The 21,301-nt window shown below is 40.5% G+C and overlaps 1 protein-coding gene across 4 annotated transcripts in view; it reads left to right on the top strand.

Moving 5' to 3' along the window:
- Positions 1 to 21,301, top strand: part of LOC126412545 (uncharacterized) — a 119,411-nt gene that overhangs the window by 91,321 nt on the left and 6,789 nt on the right. The window lies entirely within an intron of this gene.

Here is a 21,301-nt window from a genome sequence, read left to right as displayed (position 1 = left end):
AGTCCAATTAATCAGTTAAATGGACCTACAGGTACTATTTAATTTGGGACTTGTGGGACAGGAAGATATAATTGCACAACAGAAGAAAAGAATCACATTTTCAAAACTCTGTAATTGTCTCCTGTTGTGTTACAGAAGTTCGAATGCAAAACTACGGCACTCTGTGATGTCACTCCCAAGCTCGACAATGCTACAAACAGCAAAGTGTCGACACATCAGGGAAAAAGGCCAGACCTCAGAAGTTCATGTGTAGTGTAAGTTGGGTTAATGATGTCACATTGGCACCAAATTTCACCACAATTCTACCCAATGCCCCTATGAATGTGTCACATGATGGGAAGGTCGTCATAATCCCTCTCATCCACACTTCGCACCGTCTTGTGATGCCTCTGTGATGGAGGTCAGAAATGTGACATCCATTTCAGATGCACCACTGCTCAGTTGACACAAAAAGGCCTCTGGGGGGAGGGGGGCATAAAGGGCATTGATGAAACCACCCCTTTTCTTGGGGCACTGATTGCCACACATTTCATAGCTGAAAACAACAGTTTGCAGTGCCATGAGCAGCAGGACAACATTCTTGACAACCTGTGACACTGCTGACATCCCTGGAAGTTTCAACTCTTCTCTAAGGACACTATGGGGCTGCATCCCCATTGAACATGATCATACACTTTTGGAGTGTAGTGTGACTGCAGCTTTTGCTCTCATACACGAGTAGGAACCCCTAGGGACCATTCACAACCATTTGTTGAAATTTTAACTTGGTACAAAACAGCAAAATGTGATTATGCATTTTCAGCCTCCTGTTGCATGATCACTGGAGGGGTGGGGGTTGCTTGCTGACGTTAGATACATGCAGGTATAAAACAGCAAAGGGTCCCTCTAAAACACTTCCCCTCCCCCCCAGATCCCACCCAGTTCAGCAACACCCTTGGTGGCACCCGGCCCCACTTTATTCATGAAGTGGGAGGGCTGAAAATGCATAAGCACCCTATGATGCTTTGGATCACACTCAAATTTCATTGAATGGCCCCTAGTTGTTCCAGGCTGTACACAAAAGTAAAAATTGCTGTTGCACTGCACTTGAAAGGAGTGTGATCATGTTCAATGAGCATGGAGCCATACATTGAATGGCTAGTTGTTCCAGCCTGTACACAAGAGAAAAAAATGCTGTCACACAGCCCTTGAGAGGACTGTGGTCATGTTCAATGTGCATGGAGCCACACCATGTCCTTAGAGATGGAGTGACACATCCAGGGGTGTCAGCAGTATCAAGGTTTTTAAGAACATTGTCCTATTGCTTTACTCACTGCGAACTGTGGTTTTCGACTGTGAGCTGCTTGGGAATCAACACCCCATGTGAAGGTGTGGTTTCATTGATGCCCATTATGCCACCCCTGAGAGTTTTTCATTTCTATTCTGAACGGTGGTGTGTTTGAAATGTTTTCCTCAGCCACCCGCAAGAAAACTCTTGATTTCAATGCTGGGCCTTGTGGTTTTGACCTCCATCACAGAGGTGTCAAAAGAAGGGGTGAAATGTGAATGAGAGAGTGTGTGAAGACATTCCCATCATGTGACACATCCATGGTGGCATTAGGCAGAAATTTGCTGCTGATGTGACTTCATTAATATGCTTTACAAGAAACATGAACTTCTGAGTTTTGGTCTTTTTTTTGCATGTGTTTACACCTTGCTGTTTGAAGTATCATTGAGTGTAGGGTAACACCATAGTGTGCTATGCTTTTGCATCATTACAGAGGAAGTTTGTAGGCACCTTGGAGCCAAATTTCAAACTTCTCCATCAAAATAGGAGACAATTATGAGGTTTTGAAAAAATGGTCCTTTAATTATGTTGCTCAGCATGATTAGTGAGTTTTGGAAGGGAAATGTTTGGATTCTGAGAGTGGCATCTGGCTATAGGTACAGTGTAATGTCAGAAATTAGTAGGTTTTAAAAATATGAAATTGAACCATGTTTAAAGTGCAGAAGTATCAAATTCTTCTGGACTTGAAGCTTTTTTTCCCCTGCAGAATTTCCTATAATTCTTTCTTAGCAGACCCAACTGCCTGTTTAGCATATCTGCCACTTAAGCCGCGTAATTTATTGCAAACCTCACCTTGCCATGCTATGGGATCTTAACAGTAACTTGTCAGTCAGGCTGTACGAATCGCTGTATAATTTCAGTCAGATGTAAAAAAAGAAAAAAGGATGATAATTTTTAAGTATATGGTACAGTAACAAAGCCATAATTAATGACACAGCCAAAATAACAATAATATGCAATTTTCTTGTGCATCAGTGTCTGAGGCATTGGATAACATTTGCAATGAAACACATCTGTTCAATTGTGTAATGAAAAGTTCTGATGCAATGCCAATAATTTAAGGATTGAAAGAAACAACTCAATAGTAAAAGCACTGACTCAGCAAAAGTCTTGTAAACAAGATTGAGGACTTTGCTAGCTTTCAGATAAGGACAAGGGGATTGTAGGACGTGTCACTTGGACAACGTCTATCTATATAAAACCAAGAAAGTGGTATGTGGGGAGGAGCGTGTGGGGGGCAAGGATCCAGATGACGTGGGTTGTGAAGCAAGCATTAGAATCGAACATGTACTCAGCGGCAATTTCTGCCACTGGGTGGTTAATCCACTCCTGGTTACAATTTGACAATCGCAATCTATTTGAATGGATGGCTGTTTGGTGCTTGTTCCCAAATAAAATGCTGTGCAGAAATTCCTGCAGAGCTGATATATGGCATGACTGCTTTCATGGATGACCCTCCCTTTGATGGGAAAGAATAGGCCTGCCAGGAGACTAGAGTACAACTGGAAGGGTGCATTGGACAGGTCTTGCACATGAATCTTCCACAAGGTTGTGACCCATCTAGCATGGGGTTGGGAGTAGTTGTGCTTCAAGGAGATTGGGTTACTGATGGAATACCACTTTAGGAGAGGTTGGAAGGTTTGTAAGTAGTATGGTCCTTGTTCCTGGACATAATGATGTGGTATGTTCCTCATTCGTGGGCATAATGATAAACAGTCGAAGTTCTGACGAAAGATAGGGTTATGTTCCAGTGCAGGATGATAGTGGATAACGGGCGGGGGGGAGGGGGGGTAGGTGTTTCTTTTGCAGTTGGTTCTTGGGCATGGTCAGAGTATCAGTGATGTGTGTGAATATGGCATGGAAACATGTCTGTGGACTGGGTTTGAGGAATGCTGCCTGCCTTAGTAAGAGCTTCAGCTCGTAGCTGCGGATGTGCCATCCTTGAGAGACCAGACTATATGGGAGTGACGTTTTGGTGTGGAAGGGATGGCAGCTGCCAAAATGAAGGTACTGTTGGTGGTTAGTGGACTTAGTATGGACACAGGTTTGGAAGGAACCATCAGAGATGTGGATGTGAACGTCCAGGATTGCTGGACAGAGGTTTGGAAGGAACCATCAGAGATGTGGATGTGAACATCCAGGATTGCTGGGTTGGGGAGGGCCAGATGAGTTGGACAGGAGAGGAGGTATTGAGGCTGTTTAGGAATGAGGACCCGATGCCTTGTCCCAGGGTCCAGAATGCCATGCATTGATGGAAACAAAAGTGTAACACAGTCAGCTTCAAAATTTACTTTCATAGCGTATTCATGTGGCTAACAAGCATCTGCCATTGCTTTGCTTTTCCATATGGTGAGAACAAAAAACTGTAGATTCCTGTTAGAATGTGGTCATCCTTGCACATGAATTAATTGTGAAAGTGCTATAAGCAACTTTGACTGTATAGAACAATATTGGCATATATTTAGTCTGTGTTTTAGTTATTTTCATCATATATGAGTGAACTTTTTAAAAAAGGCTTTTGACATGGTCTTATACTTGATTGTTTTTACATCAGTTGGGTTAGATTACTGTCACGGATTAACAGACGTTTTGTTAAAATGAATGTGTGTGATGGGCTTTGCTAAGTTGTGTTGGCTGAATTCAAAAAATTAAATCAGTTTTTGGCTGTTGGTTCAGTTTTCGCACAACATGTTGCCCTCTATCTGTCATAATCCACGAAAGTGCTTCTTGTTCTTCTGTGGCTTAACTTAAATATTCTGAAGATTTAAATTTAAAAATAATAAATATGTACAAGGAATTATGACACATGACTGTTCGTAAATCTTCCTCTAGGAAAGTAGGTAGTTGGGCAACTGTGCTTGAACACAGAAGCACCTTGTATTTTGCCACTTCCATCTTGTCAACAAGAGTTCTGATGATTGTTAGAAGTGACTGCCTGTTGTTAAAAGTTTGAGGAACTTTGTGTTAATTCAGAAGAACAAATGCCTTGAATCTGTCTGAATATCACAAATTCATTCTGCTACATGAGGGAAAAGTATAATCTGAAATGCAAGAATGGTAACTTAATCCTCTTGTAAAGAAGTGCTTAGAACTTTATTTTGAGTGTAAAGTTGATGACCAGCACAAGAATTGGGCACTCTACATTTCTTGTTTGCGTGTACTGCCCTTCCAATAGGCTGGTTAAAAGGATAATGTCAAATGTACTCTGCTGTTTGCTGTTGCCATGATTTCTTGGGAACCAACAGACCACACAACTGATTGTTATCATTGTCAGGCAGAAATATATGAAACCACAAAAAAGCACAACACAACACTGTTCAGTATCTTAACTTATGTCTACTGTGTGTCACTGTAAAGAATTGCCAGTACCAGTGCCTCTTGAAAATGTGACAGCAAGTGAAGACATTTACAGTGACAAACATGCAGAAAAGGACATATCCATGCTGAACAAACATTTCAAGATCACTAAATCAAATGAGTCACATGTTTTGTTGTGAGGGTATCTTGACAATCTTATTCATGATTTATAATTATTGAAACAACAGGCTGAGCTTTTAGTTTTGTAAATTAGGGAATTAATATTTGATGAGCATTTCTTTGATGTGTTAGTTGGTATTGAAAGAACAACATGGCTGTCCTTCACAAGTGTCTGCAAGAGCTTCCTTGGCAACCATAGGGCAGAGAACTGATGTGATATAATATAAGGCTACTGAGATTATGTCACTTGAACTAAATTTCTGAATGATATTTGGACTGCTTCCCAGATAATTTTGGGGCCATTAGTTATGAATGCGGAGAGCAGTTCCAACAGAATATTTCTCATATAGAAAAGCGTATATATACATATAGGCTGGTGTAAACATTTACAAAAACCATTACTTCATGAAAACTGATGCCAGTATAGAAATTATTTTGATTTCGGAGCAAATTATCTTCCAGTGCATACTGTTCTTGCAGCATTTTTTTTTTAACCAGTGTGTTTGTATGCTCTTTGTCTTACTAATAATCCATTTCTGCTGCACTCTACTAAAAACATTGTCATATAAATGCTGTTGAAATTTGTACTCTTCGACATTTCTTGTTTCTGTATTGGACCTTTCATTTCCACTAATCCCTAGTTTCCTGTTATCACCTTTTTTTGATAGAGCTCAGGTTTGATTCAATATCTGTGATGTTGAGTTACTTGTACAAACACATAGAATTTTCTGCTGAGTTAGCTCACCTAAATAAAAAAGCATCCCTGCTCCCAGTACTAGGAAGAAAGCACAGGTCACTTCCATCTACAACAAAGGTAGAAGATAACTCTACACACTTACACTGCGAACGACAATGAAGTGCATGCCAGAGGGTAATTAGCATTGTACCATGTGTGAGTGTTCTAACCACATACGATTGAGGCTCCTAATAATAAGTAAATCAACAGATCAGGTTTGCTGACCCATAGGAGTGTGTTACTGAAGTGAGGTTATAATTAGTCACAAACGAGTTAATCTATATTTTTAGATAGTATCTAAATAGGCAATGATCTTGACTTTCAGAACACCAATTAAACAATGGAAACTCCAGGTAGGAATATCAGCAGTGTAGGAGCAGACAGATTGCTAATTACTGTAAAGAAGGCATGTCAAGTTGCAGAAAGAGACCATTAAAACTCTCACATATAGCTTTTGGCCAAAGCCTTTGTCACTAAAAACACACACACACACACACACACACACACACACACACACACACACACACTGTTCACTCACACAAGCAAGCACACCTCATGCACATGCGACCACCAACTTGAACGTAAATTTAAGTATTAGCTGTGTTTTTCTTACTTGTCACTTCTTGTTCTGTGTGTTTTTGCTTTTAGGAAGCTTTAATTTTCGAGTACTAGTAATAGTGTTCCATAGATTTCGTGTTTGTTTTGAACACAGTCCAGAGGCAGTTAGTGCTTATTTTCATTGTTTCCAACAAGAAGTGTCTAGTAACCACAGTTTAGTCGGCTATCAGCTGCCTTTAGATAATTAGCAGTCTAGTTAAAAGTTGATTACTTAAGTCTCTACAGTAAATTGTTGATTTCTTAGGATGGATAGGATGTGTGACTGCTGTGTACAGGTGCAGGAGGAGCTGGCCACTGTTCGCAAACAGCTGAGCATGGTGATGGCCGTAGTCAGCTCTGTTCAGGCTGCTGCCTCGGAGTGTAGTGGCAGTGTGGAGTCTCACCTCAGGTGTTACATGCTTCACCCACGGCCCCTGCTGTCGAGACATCTTTGCTGGTACCAGGTGTGGTTGGGCCACCCTCTCCTCAAGAGGAGTGGCAGGTTCTACGGTGTTCGCAACGCACGAGGCGGAGGGTCAATGTGGAGGCTGGCCGTGTGGCGTCGCCTGCTCTCCCTGTGAGTCAACCTGTAGCTGCTCTTTCAGCAAAGTCTGAGCAGGCACTCGGGGGGAGGGGTTTATTAGTGATTGGGAGCTCCAATGTCAGGTGGGTGATGGAGCCCCTTAGGGAAATAGTGGAAAGGTCAGAGAAGAAGGCCAGTGTTCACTCTTTCTGCTTGCCGGGGGGTCTCATCCGAGATGTGGAGGAGGCCCTGCCGGTGGTGATAGAGAGCACTGGGGGCACCCAACTCAAATCGTTGCTCATGTTGGCACCAATGACTCCTGCCGTCTGGGTTCAGAGGTCATCCTCAGTTCATACAGGCGGTTTTCAGAGTTGGTGAAGGCGGAAAGCCTCGCTCGTGGGGTGGAATCTGAGCTAACTATTTTTAGTGTCGTTCCCAGAACCGATCACGGTCCTCTGGTTTGGAGCCGAGTGGAAGGCTTAAACAAGAGGCTCAGACGATTGTGCAGAGATCTGAGGTGCAAATTTCTCGACCATCTGCTATCGGGTAGAAAAATGTAGGGTCCCCCTGAATAGGTCAGGCATTCACTACACGCAGAAAGCAGCTACAAGGGTAACAGAGAACGTGTGGAGTGCACTTGTGGGTTTTTTAGGTTAGAGAATTCCCTCCCTAGGCCCGACAAGACGCCTCCTGAGACGTGATCAGGTAGCAGTAGGCAAAACGCAACAGGGAATGACAATATTAATGTGGTAATAGTAAACTGCAGGAGCGTCTATAGAAAGGTCCCAGAACTGCTCTCAGTAATAAACAATCACAATGCCCACATAGTACTAGGGACAGAAAGTTGGCTGAAACCAGAGGTAAACAGTAATCAAATTCTAAACTCAGATTGGAATGTATACCACAGAGACAGGCTGGACAGTGAAGGGGGAGGCGTGTTTATAGTGATAAAAAGTGCACTAGTATTGAAGGAAATTGACGGAGATCCGAAATGTGAAATAATTTGGGTGAAGGTCATCTACATCTACATCTACATGATTACTCTGCAATTCACACTTAAGTGCCTGGCAGAGGGTTCACCGAACCATTTTCATACTGCTTCTCTACCATTTCACTCTCGAATGGAGCGTGGGAAAAAGGAACACCTAAATCTTTCCGTTCGAGCTCCGATTTCTCTTATTTTATTATGATGATCATTTCTCCCTATGTAGATGGGTGTCAACAAAATATTTACGCATTCGAAAGAGAAAGTTGGTGGTTGAAATTTCGTAAATAGATCTCGCCGCAAAGAAAACCGCCATTTTTTCAGTGACTGCCACCCCAACTCACGTATCATATCAAAGATACTCTCACCCCTATTGCGCGATAACATGAACCGAGCTGTCCTTCTTTGCACTTTTTCAATGTCCTCCGTCAATCCTACCTGGTAAGGATCCCATACTGCGCAGCAATATTCCAGCAGAGGATGGACAAATGTAATTTATGCTGTCTCTTTAGTGGGTTTGTCACATCTTATAAGTGTTCTGCCAACAAAGCGCAGTCTTTGTTTCACCTTCCCCACAATATTATCTATGGGGTCTTTCCAATTTAAGTTGCTCAAAATTATAATTCCCAGGTATTTAGTCGAATTGACAGCCCTTAGATTCGTGCGATTTATCGCATGTCCAAAATTTATTGGATTCCTTTTAGTACCCATGTGGATGACCTCGCAACAGCTGTTCTGGTTTCGAATTCTGGAATATTTACTTCATCTTTTTTCGTGAATGAATTACGGAAAACTGTATTTAGTAACTCTGTTTTAGTGGCACCATCATTGGTAACATTTCCATCGCTATCGCGCAGTGCCGGTATTGACTGTTTTTTGCCACTGGTGTACTTCATATATGACCAGAATCTCTTTGGGTTTTCTACCATATTTTGAGACAATATTTCATTGTGAAAACTATTAAAAGCATCTCGCATTGACGTCCGCACTAAATTTCAAGCTTCTGTGGAACTTAGCCAGTCTTGGGGATTTTGCGTTCTTCTGAATTTGGCATGCTTTTTTTGTTGCTTCTGCAACAGTGTTCTGACGTGTTTTGTGTACCATGGTGGATCAGTCCCGTCTCTTATTAACTTATGCGGTATGAATCTATCTTTCGCTGTCGATACTGTATCTTTGAATTTGAGCCATATCTGGTGTACACTTACATAAGTAGTGTGGAAGGAATGGAGACTCTCTCTTAGGAAGGCATCAAGCGAATTTTTATCTGCTGTTTTATATAGATATATTTTGCGTTTATTTTTAGTGGTTTTGGTTGATATGGTTTTGAGCCTCGCTACAATGATCTTGTGATCACGAATCCCTGTATCCGTCATGACACTCTCTATTATATCACTATTATTTATGGCTAAGAGGTCAAGTGTGTTTCCACAACCATTTACAATTTGTGTGGGCTCATGAACTAATTGTTAAAAGCAATTCTCAGAGAGAGTATTTAGTACAATTTCTGAAGATGTTTCCTGTCTACCACCAGCTTTGAACATGTATTTTTGCTAACAAATTGAGGTAGATTGAAGTCTCCACCAATTATAACTGTGTGAGTGGGGTATTTTTTTGTAATGAGATTCAAGTTTTCTTTGAAGCGTTCAGCTATTATATCATCTGAGTCGGGGGTCGGTAGAAGGGCCAATTACTATTTTGTACTGCTGTTGAGTACAACTTCTACCAATAGTAATTCGCAGGAACTATCTATTTCAACTTCACTACAAGGTACACTACTACCAACAGACACAAACACACCACCACCTACTTTATTTAATCTATCCTTTCTGAACACGGTTTGCGCCTCTGTAAAAAAGCACGGTTAAAGCAGGCTCAAACATGGTAATTGGATGTCTCTATAGGCCCCCTGGCTCAGCAGCTGTTGCGGCAGAACACCTGAAGGAAAATTTGGAAAATATTTCAAGTAGATTTCCCAACCCTGTTATAGTTTTGGGTAGAGATTTTAATTTACCAGATATAGACTGAGAGACTCAAACTTTTATAACAGGTGGCAGGGACAAAGAATCCAGTGAAATTTTTTTAAGTACATTATCTGAAAACTACCTTGAGCAGTTAACAGAGAACTGACTCGTGGTGAAAACATATTAAACCTTCTGGTGACAAACAGACCTGAACTATTTGAAACAGTTAACGCAGAACAGGGAATCAGCGATCATAAAATGGTTACAGCATCGGTGATTTCAGCTGTAAATAGAAATATTAAAAAAGGTAGGAAGATTTTTCTGTTTAGCAAAAGTGACAAAAAACAGATTTCAGAGTACTTGACGGCCCAACACAAAAGTTTTATCTCAAGTACAGTTAGTGTTGAGGATTAGTGGACAAAGTTCAAAACCATAGTACAATATACATTAGATGAGTATGTGCCAAGCAAGATCGTAAGAGATGGAAAAGAGCCACTGTGGTACAACAACCGAGTTAGAAAACTGCTACGGAAGCAAAGGGAACTTCACAGCAAACAAAAACGTAGCCAAATCCTTACAGACAAACAAAAATTACACGAAGCAAAATGTAGTGTGAGGAGGGCTATGCGAGAGGCGTTCAACGAATTCGAAAGTAAAGTTCTATGTACTGACTTGGCAGAAAATCCTAAGAAATTTTGGTCTTATGTCAAAGCAGTAGGTGGATCAAAACAAAATATCCAGACACTCTGTGACCAAAATGATACTGAAACAGAGGATGACAGACTAAAGGCTGAAATACTAAATGTCTTTTTCCAAAGCTGTTTCATAGAGGAAGACTGCACTGTAGTTCCTTCTCTAGATTGTCGCACAGATGACAAAATGGTAGATATTGAAATAGATGACAGAGGGATAGAAAAACAATTAAATTCACTCAAAAGAGGAAAGGCCGCTGGACCTGATGGGATACAAATTCAGTTTTACACAGAGTACGTGAAGGAACTTGCCCCCCTTCTTGCAGCGGTGTACTGTAGGTCTCTAGAAGAGCATAGCGTTTCAAAAGATTGGAAAAGGATACAGGTCGTCTCCGTTTTCAAGAAGGGACATCGAACAGATGTCCAGAACTATAGACCTACATCTCTAATGTTGATCAGCTGTAAAATTTTGAAACACGTATTATGTTCGAGTATAATGACTTTTCTGGAGACTAGAAATATACTCTGTAGAAATCAGTATGGGTTTAAAAAAAGACGATTCGTTCACAAGACTCAGAGGGCCATAGACACGGGTTCCCAGGTAGATGCCGTGTTTCTTGACTTCCGCTAGGCGTTTGATACAGTTCCCCACAGTTGTTTAATGAACAAAGTAAGAGCAATTCTGTGATTGGGTTGAAGAGTTCCTAGATAACAGAATGCAGTATGTCATTCTCAATGGAGAGTAGTCTTCCGAAGTAAGAGTGATTCCAGGTGTGCCGCAGGGGAGAGTCGTAGAACCATTGCTATTCCCAATATATACAGGGTGGTCCATTGATAGTGACTGGGCCAAATATCTCACGAAATAAGCATCATACGAAAAAACTACGAAGGATGAAACTCATCTAGCAGATGGCACTATGGTTGGCCCGCTAGATGATGCTGCCATAGGTCAAACGGATATCAACTGCGTTTTTTTAAATAGGAACCCCCATTTTATATTACATATTCGTGTAGTACATAAAGAAATATGAATGTTTTAGTTGGACCACTTTTTTCACTTTGTGATAGATGGCGTTGTAATAGTCACAAACGTATAAGTACGTGGTATCAGGTAACATTTCACCAGTGCAGACGGTATTTGCTTTGTGATACATTACCCGTGTTAAAATGGACCATTTACCAATTGTGGAAAAGGTCGATATCGTGTTGGTGTATGGCTATTGTGAACAAAATGCTTGGTTCAAGAATCATAAAAGAAGGTTGTATACATGGAAGAAGCCTGGAGATACTGACAGGTGTCAGATAGATTATATAATGGTAAGACAGAGATTTAGGAACCAGGTTTTAAATTGTAAGACATTTCCAGGGGCAGATGTGGACTCTGACCACAATCTATTGGTTATGAACTGTAGATTAAAACTGAATAAACTGCAAAAAAGTGGGAATTTAAGGAGATGGGACCTGGATAAACTGACTAAACCAGAGGTTGTTCAGAGTTTCAGGGAGAGCATAAGGGAACAATTGACAGGAATGGGGGAAAGAAATACAGTAGAAGAAGAATGGGTAGCTTTGAGGGATGAAGTAGTGAAGGCAGCAGAGGATCAAATACGTAAAAAGACGAGGGCTAGTAGAAATCCTTGGGTAACAGAAGAAATACTGAATTTAACTGATGAAAGGAGAAAATACAAAAATGCAGTAAATGAAGCAGGCAAAAAGGAATACAAACGTCTCAAAAATGAGATTGACAGGAAGTGCAAAATGTCTGAGCAGGGACAGCTAGAAGACAAATGTAAGGATGTAAAGTCTTATCTCCCTAGGGGTAAGATAGATACTGCCTACAGGAAAATTAAAGAGACCTTTGGAGAAAAGAGAAGCACTTGTATGAATATCAGGAGTTCATATGGAAACCCAGTTCTAAGCAAAGAAGGGAAAGAAGGAAGGTGGAAGAAGTATATAGAGGGTCTATACAAGGGCGATGTACTTGAGGACAGTATTATAGAAATGGAAGAGGATGTAGATGAAGATGAAATGGGAGATATGATAGTGCGTGAAGAGTTTGACTGAGCACTGAAAGACCTGAGTCGAAACAAGGCCCTGGGAGTAGACAACATTCCATTAGAACTACTGACCACCTTGGGAGAGCCAGTCCTGAGAAAACTCTACCATCTGGTGAGCAAGATGTATGAGACAGCCGAAATACCCTCAGACTTCAAGAAGAATATAATAATTCCAATCCCAAAGAAAGCAGGTGTTGACAGATGTGAAAATTACCGAACTGTCAGTTTAATAAGTCATGGCTGCAAAATACTAACGCGAATTCTTTACAGACGAATGGAAAAACTAGTAGAAGCCGACCTTGCGGAAGATCAGTTTGGATTCCATAGAAATATCAGAACACGTGAGGCAATACTGACCCTACGACTTATCTTAGAAGCTAGATTAAGGAAAGGCAAACCTACGTTTCTAGTATTTGTAGACTTAGAGAAAGCTTTTGACAATGTTGACTGGAATACTCTCTTTCAAATTCTAAAGGTGGCAAGGGTAAAGCACAGGGAGCGAAAGGCTATTTACAATTTGTACAGAAACCAGATGGCAGTTATAAGAGTCGAGGGACATGCAAGGGAAGCAGTGGTTGGGAAGAGAGTGAGACAGGGTTGTAGCCTCTCCCCGCTGTTATTCAATCTGTATATTGAGCAAGCAGAGAAGGAAACGAAAGAAAAATTCGGAGTAGGTATTAAAATCCATGGAGAAGAAATAAAAACTTTGAGGTTCGCCAATGGCAATGTAATTCTGCCAGAGACAGCAAAGGACTTGGAAGAGCAGTTGAATGGAATGGATAGTGTCTTGAAAGGAGGATATAAGATGAACATCAACAAAAGCAAAATGAGGATAATGGAGTGTAGTCGAATTAAGTCGGGTGATGCTGAGGGAATTAGATTAGGAAATGAGACACTTAAAGTAGTAAAGGAGTTTTGTTATTTGGGGAGAAAAATAACTGATGATGGTTGAAGTAGAGAGGATATAAAATGTAGACTGGCAATGGCAAGGAAAACGTTTCTGGAGAAGAGAAATTTGTTAACATCGAGTATAGATATAAGTGTCAGCAAGGCGTTTCTGAAAGTATTTGTTTGGAGTGTAGCCATGTATGGAAGTGAAACGTAGACAATAAATAGTTTGGATGAAAAGAGAATAGAAGTTTTTGAAATGTGGTGCTACAGAAGAATGCTGAAGATTAGATGGGTAGATCACATAACTAATGAGGAAGTATTCAATAGGACTGGGGAGAAGAGAAGTTTGTGGCACAGCTTGACTAGAAGAAGGGATCGGTTGGTAGGACATGTTCTGAGGCATCAAGGGATCACCAATTTAGTATTGGAGGGTAGTGTGGAGGGTAAAAATCGTAAAGGGAGACCAAGAGATGATTACACTAAGCAGCTTCAGAAGGATGTAGGTTGTGGTAGGTACTGGGATATGAAGAAGCTTGCACTGGATAGACTAGCATGGAGAGCTGCATCAAACCAGTCTCAATTGCGGAAAATGTCGATATCGTGTTGAAGTATGGCTATTGTGAACAAAATGCCCAAAGGGCGTGTGCTATGTGTGCTGCTCGGTATCCTGGACGACATCATCCAAGTGTCCGGACTGTTCGCCGGATAGTTACGTTATTTAAGGAAACAGGATGTGTTTAGCCACATGCGAAATGTCAACCATGACCTGCAGCAAATGATGATGGCCAAGTAGGTGTTTTGGCTGCTGTCACGGCTAAACTGCACATCAGTAGCAGACAAATTACGCGAGAATCGGGAATCTCAGAAACTTCAGCATCGATTGCTTCCGTGCCGTATTTCTATGCACCAGGAATTGCATGGCGACGACTTTGAACATCATGTACAGTTCTGCCACTGGACACTAGAGAAATTACGGGACGATGACAAATTTTTGGCATGCGTTCTATTTAGCGACGAAGCGTCATTCACCAACAGAGGTAACATAAACTGGCATAATATGCACTATTGGGCAATGCAAAATCCACGATGGCTGCGACAAGTAAAACATCAGCGACCTTGGTGGGTTAATGTATGGCAACGTACTTCCAACATGATGGATGTCTGGCACATAGCTCGCATGCAGTTGAAGCGGTATTGAATAGCATATTTCATGACAGGTGGATTGATCGTTGAAGCACCATAACATGGCCTGCACGTTCACTGGATCTGAGGTCCTTGGATTTCTTTCTGTGGGGAAAGTTGAAGGATATTTGCTATTGTGATCCACCGACAATGCCTGACAACATGCGTCAGTGCATTGTCTAGTTGTTGGGGTTGTTTTTGGGAAGGAGACCAGACAGCGAGGTCATCGGTCTCAACGGATTAGGGAAGGACGAGGAAGGAAGTCGGCCGTGCCCTTTGAAAGGAACCATCCCGGCATTTGCCTGGAGCGATTTAGGGAAATCACGGAAAACCTAAATCAGGATGGCCGGACGCGGGATTGAACCGTCGTCCTTCCGAATGCGAGTCCAGTGTCTAACCACTGCGCCACCTCGCTCGGTAGCGCATTGTCAAATCATGTGCGAACGTTACGGAAGACGAACTACTTGCTGTTGAGAGGAATGTCGTTACATGTATTGCCAAATGCATTGAGGTTGACGGACATCATTTTGAGCATTTATTGCATTAATGTGGTATTTACAGGTAATCACGCTGTAACAGCATGCTTTCTCAGAAATGATAAGTTCACAAAGGTACATTTATCACATTGGAAAAACCAAAATAAAATGTTCAAATGTACCTACATTCTGTATTTTAATTTAAAAAACCTACATGTTACCAACTGTTTGTATAAAATTGTGAGCCATATGTTTGTGACTATTACAGAACCATCTATTACAATGCAAAAAAAATGGTCCAACTAAAACATTCATATTTCTTTATGTACTACACTAATATGTAATAAAAAATGGGGGTTCCTATTTAAAAAAACGAAGTTGATATACGTTTGACCTATGGCAGCTAGCAGACCAACCATAGCCGCCATCTGGTTTGCCCCTTCAAGCTAGCCAAGTTTCATTCTTTTTAGTTTTTTCATTTGACGGTTTTCAGGCGGATATGCTGTAGTTTATCGAGAGGTTGTAACAATGGAAAATTGTACTGAAATGCAGGAGGGTTTGCAACGAATTGACACATGGTGCTGGGAATGGCAATTGAATCTCAATGTAGACAAGTGTAATGTGCTGCGAATACATAGAAAGAAAGATCTGTTATCATTTAGCTACAATATTGCAGGTCAGCAACTGGAAGCAGTTAATTCCATAAATTATCTGGGAGTAGGCATTAGCAGTGATTTAAAATGGAATGACCATATAAAATTAATCGTTAGTAAAGCAGATGCCAGACTGAGATTCATTGGAAGAATCCGAAGGAAATGCTGTCCTAAAACAAAGGAAGTAGGTTACAGTACATTTGTTCGCCCACTGCTTGACTACTGCTCACCGGTGTGGGATCTGTACCAGGTAGAGTTGATACAAGAGATAGAGAAGATCCAATGGAGAGCAGCACCCTTCATTACAGGATCATTTAGTAACCGTGAAAGCATTACGGAGATGATAGATAAACTCCAGTGGAAGACTCTGCAAGAGAGATGCTGAGTAGCTTGGTACGGGCTTTTGTTGAAGTTTCGAGAATATACCTTCACCGAGGAGTCAAGCAGTATATTGCTCCCTCCTACGTCTATCTCGCGAAGAGACCATGAGGATAAAATCAGAGAGATTGGAGCCCACACAGAGGCATACCGACAATCTTTCTTTCCACAAACAATAAGAGACTGGAATAGAAGGGAGAACCGATAGAAGTACTGAAGGTACCCTCCGCCACACACCATCAGAGGGCTTGAGGAGTATGGATGTAGATGTAGATTCCGAGATGAGATGCCAGAGTTGGCGGTCGTGTGCTCGTGAGAGGTCTCTCTCTCTCTCTCTCTCTCTCTCTCTCTCTCTCTCTCTCTCTCTCTCTCTCTCTCTGATGAAGGATGTGGTTGAAAGCTATCTGCATGTGTCTTTTAATTGTACCTGTCTGCAACTTGACATGTCTTCTTTACTGTAAGTCTTTTCCTACATTGTAGAACATAAATTAATGTAATTAAAGCAGCAAGAAACATTAAACCAGGAACACACAGAAATATGTGCTAAATTATCTTTTCTATCTGTGCTAAGGAATTCATCTAGAGAATAAAAACTTTTTTTCAAGCAGAGTTGCTTTGGCTTACTTTTAAATAGTATGTTATTACGTTGTAGATGTGTAATATTACTTGAAAGTGCATTGAAGAGTTTTTTACTTGTGTGTTTTACATCTTTTTGCACCAGTCACGGATTTCTCAGGTCACATTGTATGCCACATTTCTTTCTTGTGTTATGATGATGGTGTGGTTCATTAATTTCGTATTGAGAAGGATTGTGAAGCATGACTGAGAAAGAGATATTGGATTCCTTTTTTTTAGTACCCTCTGTATCTGTTGGCTCTCCTGTGCAATGTTTATCTCCCGTGGGCTTTTGTGATCAGAATTAGAAATGAATATAATTTGTTTTGCTGAGGTTTATTGATAGAGAATTTGTAGTGAACCAGTTCAGAAACATCTTCAAGTAGTTGATTGGGATTTAACTTTAGGTCAGTGATGGCAACTTTCAGATATCAGTGCCACTTAATTACTGAAAATTTACTTGGAATTGACATTATCTAAAATATACACAGATCTCCAGAGTGTGATTTAAAAGTTCGGATAGTTTCATAATTAATTATCCTAGCTATTTTCCAGTGGAAGGCCCGTCTCATTCTTATAGCTACTTGCACTGTTAATAATGAGTTCTGTGATAAGCTAGGCTGCGACTTCCTGAACTTGTGTCATAGGGTTCAGAACTGTAGGGTGCCTCTAAATGGGTCAGGTGTGCACTACACATCAGAGGCTGCTACCCAGGTAGCTGAACGTGTGTGAAGAACACAAAAGGTAGATTAGGCAACTCTTCATCCAATCCAGATAATGTTAGCAGTAGGAAACCCAGAAGTATCATGTAAGATGAAATGAGGTGTCTTTCACAGGAGAGATTATTAAAATGCTAGTGGTTAACTACCGAAGCATTCACAGCAAAGTGCCAGAGTTTGAAGTGGTCCTGGAAAAGCAGTGAAGGTCACATAATACTGGGTACTGAAAGTTGGTTGAAACTGGAAACGGAAGCCGAGGTTTTTTGGGGAAATTTGAAAGGATAGGGAGATGGGAAGTGGAGGTGGTATATTTGTTGCAGAAGACAAGAAACTCAAATCTACTGAGATAGAAATTGTAGTTGCATGCTTCGAAAAGACTCAGCAGATGATTGGATCCTTCTATCGCACCAGATTCATCCCCTGATGTAACCGAAAACTTTAAAGAAAACCTCAGTGTGCTTGTACGTAAGTTCTCCAATCATATTGTAATCATCGGTGGAGACTTTAATCATCCAACAGTTAATTGGGACAATTACAGTTTTGTTGCTGGTGGGCATGATAAAAAAATCCTGTAAAACATTACTAAATGCTTTCTCTGAAAATGTCCTAGAACAGATAGTTAGGAATCCCATTCATGATAGAAATATGTTGGATCTAATGGCAACAAATAGACCTGACCTCTTTGAGGATGTCCAGATTGAAACTGGTATCAGTGACCTTGATGCAGTTGTGACAACAATGATTACCAAAGTGCAAAAGACAATTAAAACAAGCACAAAATACATATGTGCAGGAAACAACATAATAAAAATCAGTAATGTCATATCTCAGTGAGGAACTTGAAACTTTCAGGAAAGGGCAGGAGCATGTAGAGGAACTATGGCTCAATTTTAAAAGAAAAGTTGGCCATGTGCAGGATAGACATGTACCCAGTAGAATAATTCATAATGGTGTACAGTTACTGTAAAGAAACAGAGATTAATGCATAATATATGTAAACCAAAGTGTAGGGCTATAGATAGAGAGATTCTGAAGGAAACGCATTTGGCAAAGAGAGCAATGTGTGAAGCCTTCAGTGACTGCCGTAGCAGAATATTGTCAAATGATCTTTCACAAAAGCTAAAGAAATTCTGGTCATATTTAAAGGCTGTTAGTGGCACCAAAGTTAATGTACAGTCCCCAGCGAATGAGATGGGTACTGAAATTGAGGATAGCAAAGCAAAAACTGAAATGTTTAACTCTGTTTTCAAATGTTCCTTCACAGAGGAAACCCAGAAGAATTACCCCAATTTAACCCTTGTACCACTGAAAAGATGAATGAAATAGATATTAGTGTCAGTGGTGTTGAGAAACAGCTGAAATCGTTAAAATTGCACGAAGCTCCTGGACCCAGTGAAATCCCTAATCTGTCATAGATCCCTTGAACAAAAAACAGTGCCTGGTTCTTGGAAAAAGGCTTAGGTCACACCCATCTACAAGAAGGGTAGTAGAAGTGATCCACAAAACTACCCATCCAATATCCGTGACATTAATTTGTTTTAGAATCTTAGAACATATTCTGAGCTAAAACATATCATCTTGAACAGAATGACCTCCTCAGTGCCAACCAGCATGGATTTCAAAAACATCTATCATGTGAAACCCAACTCACACATTTCATACTCAAAGCTTTGGATCAAGGCAGTCAGGTAGATACAGTATTTCTTGATTTCTGAAAAGCATTTGGGTCAGTACCACACTTATACTCATCGCCCAATGTCCGATCATATGGGGTATCAAGTGAAATTCGTGATTGGATTGAGGATCTTTTGGTAGGGAGGACACAGCATGTTGTCTTGAATGGAGGGTCATTGTCTGATGTAGAAGTAACTTTGGGTGTGGCCCTGGAAAGTGTGTTGGGAATGTTGATTATTAATCACCTTGCAGACAGTATTAATAGTAAACTCAGGCTTTTTCCAGACAATGCAATTATCTTTAATGAAGTACTGTCTGAAAGAAGCTGCATAAATATCCAGTCAGATCTTGATAGGATTTCAAACTGGTGCAAAGATTGGCAACTTGCTTTAAATTTTCCAAAATGTAAAATTGTGCACTTCACAATGAGTCACAGTTGGAATAGGTCAACTCATACAAATACCTAGGTGTAACAATATGTTGGGATATGAAATGAAGTGATAGCATAGGATCAGCTGTGGGTGAAGCAGATGGTAGGCTTTGGTTTATTGGTAGGACACTGGGGAAGTGTAATCAGTCTACGAAGGAGATTGCTTACAAATCATTAGTGTGACTGGTTCTAGAATATTGCTCAAGTGTGTGGGATCTGTACCGAGTAGGACCAACAGTGGTATTGAATCTATACAGGGAAGGGCAGCACGAATGGCCACTGGTTTGTTTGACCCATGGGAGAGTATTACAGTAATGCTGAAGGAAGTGAACTGGCAGACTAGATAGCTATCCCAAGAAAGAGTACTAACGAAGTTTCAAGAACCGGCTTTAAATGATTACTCTAGGAACATACTACAACCCCCTGCATATCGCTCGCATAGGGATTGTGAGGACAAGATTAGAATAATTACAGCACACACAGAGCATTCAAACTATCATTCTTTCTGCATTCCATATGTGAATGAATGAAATGGGAAGAAACCCTGATAACTGGTTCAGTGGAACACTCCTTCCACAGTGTGCTTTATGATGGTTTGCGAAATGTGGATGTAGGTAGGCCATTTAGGACTGGTAGTTGTATTAACTGTTTTAGTCTGGTCTGTATATTATCATCTAGCATGTTTGTACATGAAGTTATTCTACCATGGAAACTAACTACAGAAGCAAGATTATATGTGGACCTCAAATTTTCTGAGTCTGATCTGTCTCTGGAATTTGTTAGAAAGTTTGAAATCCCCAAGCACTATCACATTTCTTCCGTCTTTGAATGTATGTATATTAGGAGAGCATCTGACTGCTTCAAAAAGAGACTTAAGTTTCCTAAGCTGCTCCATACACTATTACTACTGATATATGAGAATTATTTACAGACATTTCGCATGGCACACACATCTAAATGATGTTTTAAACAATAGTTCTTCACATCAGTTGCTCTACATGTGACATTGTATTTAACATAGATGGCAACACCATATTTTGCTTTATATTTTCTGTAGAATGATGTTGCTAATAATAATTACTTATCACAAGTTTTTCTATACCAAAATTAATATGGTGCTCACTGAAGGACAGAACATGAGCATAGTCTCTTCCTCGTGGCTCTTGGACATTGATTATAAGTTCATTGATCTTACTGCAGAAGCCTCTACTGTTTTGTTTGTAAATTACTAGTTTCATTTTGCAGAAACAGTTACAAAGTTTTCCCTAAAAAAGAAGTTTCAGTGAAGGTCTGGGCAAGGTATTTTTCACTACACGTTTTTCCAAGCTGGTCTGTTTCTACACACACTTAAAGATAGGGAAGAAACGGTTTTATCTTGTTTTTTCACCAGCCAGTTGTCCAGTGTAATCTGTCTACGCCCATTCCTACAATTTTGTTGTGTTTTGGTGCAGTCTTTGTTCAAATCTGATTGTCCTAAGTTCACATTGTTCCCTGCATGTGCAGTGCTGTCATATATTACAATCACTAGATGATTTTTCCCATGCCAGTTGAGATGAAGGCCATGAGTTGTGTAAAGTTCTCTATCAAACTTGTGTACTTCGGTCCTATGAATATTTTCAGAATTGTTGCAGATTTCTGCATAATGTCTGTCTGTAGCTATTACTGTCCTGTTTACTCATGAGGATTGTATAAAATCATACCTGTGTGGAATATCAAGTACAGTTATGTTAGAAAGTCTCAGGTCATATAGCACTGTTATTAAGACATTAGCAGCACACAAACTTCTGTTGTATGCAGTGCCATTTGAACCACCACACATCACAATTTAGATTTCCTTCATTATCTTTTGAGAAATATCAGTTACTGTACTTGGTCAATGTGAACATGTGGTCTGATATAACCTAAGGCAGCTACCTTGTTATTAGCAT

The sequence above is a fragment of the Schistocerca serialis genome, chromosome 7 (assembly GCF_023864345.2).
Source record: "Schistocerca serialis cubense isolate TAMUIC-IGC-003099 chromosome 7, iqSchSeri2.2, whole genome shotgun sequence".
Classification (NCBI taxonomy): Eukaryota; Metazoa; Arthropoda; class Insecta; order Orthoptera; family Acrididae; genus Schistocerca; species Schistocerca serialis.
This window is presented reverse-complemented; position numbering and strand designations above follow the sequence as displayed.